The sequence below is a fragment of the Brassica oleracea genome, chromosome C7 (genome assembly GCF_000695525.1).
Source record: "Brassica oleracea var. oleracea cultivar TO1000 chromosome C7, BOL, whole genome shotgun sequence".
NCBI classification, from domain to species: Eukaryota; Viridiplantae; Streptophyta; class Magnoliopsida; order Brassicales; family Brassicaceae; genus Brassica; species Brassica oleracea.
In genome coordinates this window covers 13674841-13679976 of record NC_027754.1, presented here as the reverse complement: position 1 = coordinate 13679976, position 5136 = coordinate 13674841, and positions in this window count along the sequence as shown.

Sequence of the window (5136 nt, the reverse complement as noted above, 5' to 3'; positions counted from 1 at the left end):
GTCCCAGACCCTAAATTTAACCCCTAAACTAAATTGACTAAATTAACTAAATAACCACGTTATAAAGCCGTAGTTATACTTAAATAGTGTTTACTATACACAGAAATAAACACACTTAGGTAAATTTTAAAGTTTTCAAAAAAACATTTATGCATTCCAAAATCTAACCCTAAAAATACATACAATACTACAACATATGTTGGCAAAACCTAAACCAAAGAATATCATGACTCACTACTTACACTCATCTATGTTGAAAACAATTAATTTTTGTTATATCTTAATTTATATCTCTTAAAACATATGTTAATTACATGATTTCAATTTTCCACTTATCAAAATATTTTTTATAAAATTTTTAAATTATTTCTAAGTAGAACTAGTCCAGATGACTTACTGTAAAGTCGTCTGGACAGACGACTTACGGGGGTTAGAAACGTAAAAAAATTTCGATTGTTTTGTTTATTCACAAGGGGCTGGTTGTAATCTCAATAGTCTTTTAGGCTACTTTTGCATTTGATTCAAGTTTGAGTTTACTTTTGCATTTGAATTCAAGTTGTAAGTCATATTTGGCAATTTTCCCTTTTATTTAATACTAGTGAGTTTTATAAAAGATGTTCGTCGCTTAGAGCATCTTCGAAAAGACTCTCTATTTTTGAGTTTGCAAAACTATATATTTGAAATTTCAAGGTGTTTTCCTCTAAAAACAAAATTTCAAATTTAATTTTAAAATTATTTGTAATTTACACAATAGTCCTTATATTTGTCATAATTAATATAAATTCATAAAAATTTTATAGATAACTAATACATATATTAAAATATTATAGTAATATTAATTAATAAAATCTTACACTAAAATATAAAACTATAAATAGAAATACATAATTAAATATTAAATTACAAGCAAAATATCACATTATTTATGGAATAATGCTCCATCTTCGGTTTCACAAAATTTGTTTGGAAAATATTTTAGAGGTTCCGGAGCAAATTTAATAGACTATTAGTATTGCTGTAAAATTTAATTTTGTGCAATAATTAAGTCTTCATGTATTTTCTTTAAATTCTTTTTATCAAGTTTCTTTTGTAATATTCTTATTGTCTAATTATAGTTTTAAATATTATAAATCTTATTTTAAAATTTTTATTTAATTTTATGTGTAAAATTTGAATTTATAAAAATAAATTTGAAATATTTATAATATACAAAATTTCTAAATATTAAAACGATAAATGAAAAAAATACTTAAGTATCATGTGTAACTAATTATAAGGACCAGAATGCAAATAAAAAGATGAAACGTCAAATTTGGAGTTTTGAGTAGTAAAACTTCAAATATGTAGTTTCACTCCTTAAAACTGTAAATTTTAAGTTTTGAAGTATCTTTTTGGAGAACAAAAAACTCTATATTTGAAGTTATAGAGTTTCTTTTGGAGATACTCTTAGCAACTAGGGATGAAAGCTTCTTTGTCAAAAAAAAAAACCGGGGATGGAAGATTCTTTTTTTAATCCAAAAACCTGTCGGATATTCAAAAGAAGTCGTACGCAAGAGGATCTTTTTTTGTGTGTAATTTGTGACTTTGTGTGGACCTGCATGATTCTTTGATCCAACAGCTACATAAAACTTAACAACACCAACAACACTTGAGTCATGACATGCGGTACAAGTAAAGGAAGAGATCACGTGCTGTAGTTTTTCTGAGAACCTTTAACAAGAGATGTAGCACCACCCATCCGACATTTATATGCTGCAACTTTGACGGTGTACATAGATCTGCAGTCTGTTGTACAATGAGGTAAGGACCGTGAAAAGTGCATGATTTTTAAGCTAAATCAGAGTTGATAAGTTAATGTATGGACATGAGGAGGCGATGTTAAATGTATGAGAAAGCGTGTAAGAGGATAGTTAAACTGGCAGGCTATCGTGTGAGGTTCTGATTCATTCAGGAAACTCTGTGCTGCAGTGTTGTCATTATCAAAGTAGAGGTGAGTCCCAGATGTGATACTAATGAACATGTGACCTGCAATCACAGCTTAGGTAACTCCCAAAAATGTTCAGATGCACAATATCGAAACACACATTTTGCAGTGATAGGGAAAACCTCCGACGATTTTGGACAAATTTTCGTCGGAGCGATGACCATAGGATTGACACCCGCCTGTTCCAATTTATGGTGGTGTATGCTGGCTTGGCTTGCCAGACAAACACACTGACTACAAATGGAGAGGTGACAATTTTAAACTGGAAAATACTATAACGAATGTAGAAGGACGTGTAAACATGTATGTGGTTCAACAAGAGTAATGAACCAGTCAATTAAAATGTTTGTCATTACTCCTTGAGTACCCTATATGTTCGTTGAAAATGGTTGTTATGTGGTTAACTTCATTAACGATGTCTGCAATGGAAAAGTAGCAACGTTGGTAAAATGAAATTATAATCGATTTAGAAAATAGAGATCAATCGCTTAATTGAAGACACAGAGCTGGAAACTTGGTGTTTGTGTTCGCCAGTGCCAAGAGTTGCTCATAACTTCAGGACCTAAACACCTCCTCAGGAATTAACGGACTCCAGCAGCTGGACAAACTTGGTAAGCTCGGTGAAGCGTATGGTTGCTTGAAGTGATGTTTGCTTACAACAACCGGATTCTAGCTCAGAAAAAGTATATGGGAATTCGCCATTGTGTAGCCCCTGGTTGGAAGGTTAATTACGGAAAGGAGTGGATAACAGCGATGAGAAATGTTTACGTTTGCATCTCTATTTATGGGACCAAAGAAACGGAAATGCACATGAGATAGGGAAGCAAAATTAATTATCAAATAGTGAGACACATTGATTCAGGACCATAATTGAGAAGAATAATTATATGGTTTGAATGCTCAAAGAAAGCGTTTCAACCAAGGGTTTCACAAATGGTGATGAGACCTAGGCATTTGATAGGACGACCGTGATAGATGGGGAAGGCGTTATCGGGTCGTGAAGAGAAGGTCTCAACTTGTGCTAAACTATAAATGATTGTGTATATGGCCTATTATTATTCATCATAACACAGCGAAACAACAATTTTAGATGCTTAATGAAGAGGAGAATGGACCAAAGCTTACGTTATTATTATTGATTACATATATTATAAAAATGAATTGTGTAAATGTATCACATGTAACCTCTCTCTAAACCTTCAATTTTATTATTATTCATCATAACACTTCGAAACAACAATTTTAGATGCTTAATGAAGGAGAATGGACCAAAGCTTACGTTATTATTATTGATTACATATATTATAAAAAAAGAATAGTGTAAATGTATCACATGTAACCTCTCTCTAAACATGTATCACATGTAACCTCTCACACGTGAAGAGAAAGTCTCAACTTGTGCTAAACTATAAATGATTGTTATAAATGATTGTTTATATGGCCTATTATTATTCATCATTACACAACGAAACAACAATTTTAGAGCATGATTATCCGGGGTTAGTGGATTTCTTAGTGCGTGGACCCCCACAAAATCCTTAAGGATCGGTTACAAAAACTACTAATTAAGAACCGATTTTAGTGAGTTTCTTACACTGTTCGCGGGCCCCACTGACACGTGACGGTCCGCGATTGGTTTGCTTTTTAATTTTTTTTTTTTTTTTTTTTTTGTCGGTTTATGTGGCTTCTTTTCAGGTGGTCGGTTTATGTGGCTTCTTTTCAGGTGGTCGGTTTATGTGGCTTCTTTTCAGGTGGTCGGTTTATGTGGCTTCTTTTCAGGTGGTCGGTTTATGTGGCTTCTTTTCAGGTGGTCGGTTTATGTGGCTTCTTTTCAGGTGGTCGGTTTATGTGGCTTCTTTTCAGGTGGTCGGTTTATGTGGCCTTCTGAGTACCGGAGTCTGACGTTTCTCTTAACTTTCATTATTTGTTTTTTTTTTTTTTTTGAACTGATTCTTGCATTAAATTAAAAATATGATGAGTAGCAAAAGTGGCTCTCAGCCCACGTTAATACAAACCTAAACAAAAACCAATTAGAACCTAGTACACTTTTAAGGAGAAAGCCCAAACTAGCATCCCACTTTATAATAAAAGACCCATCCCTTCTAACTAGAAGAAGATTAACAAGATAAAAAAAAACGATTAGGACCCTAGTTAGAATTAGACAAGACGAGAAAGATGACGGGGTAATAGACAGCGATCACGCAGGAAACAGAGAGAAACAGAGAGAACCAGAGCTGTATTAATTCGCTGGCCAGGGGGTTATGTTAGAAATTGAAGAACATAGTGAAGAACAAGAGAGAGAGATGTTTAATATAGAAAGTAGAGAGAGAGAGATAGAGTAAATAAGGAGAATCTTATTTGCTTGATTGATTTTACCAGCGGTGGCTTTGTGAGGGAGGAAGAGACGGACGGAGAGGTTATGCTCCGGTGAGTATATTACGTCTTTTGTAACGATGCCGTTTGTTTTGTCTAGTGATGTTGGAATGATTTCGGTGCCGGTGAGACGCTCGACGCGAGCGTCTTTGTAAATCCTGATGAAGGGAAGATGCTCGGAGACGTATGATGATGGATTTGTTTTTTTTTTGTGTGTTCAGTTGCTGATGTGAATGTCAAAAACAATGGTGGTCGCACTGCTCTTCATTATGCAGCAAGGGATGGTTGAAAATCACTCAGCTTTATTTTAAATCAGATGAACGTGTGCCTACTGAGTTGAAGAAATCAATCATGCAAGCCCGAGGGGAGAAGAAGCTCACCCATTCCCAACTTGCTCAAGTACACTACTTCTCTCTTCACTCTGTCTCTTTTTTTTTCTCTTGTAATGATGCTAATATGAAGATGTGTTGGTTGTGTAGCTGATCAATGAGAAGCCACAAGTGATCCAAGAATACGAGTCTGGGAAGGCAAGGCTGGTCAGTTGAGTACATGCTTACAGGTCAGAGATATACTCGGTCTATCATTGGAAGGTGAATTTCAGTTTCCACTTACTAGTTTCTTTTCTTGCAAAATTGATATACTGAGTTTAATAGTATCCATTGGTCTGATCAGAATATACACTTGTTAGAATTTGGGAATAGGTGATAGATGTTATTATCTCTAAAACGAGAAATTTTTGTTTCTTAACTAGAGTTCTGATTTGATTTGCAATGTTAAAA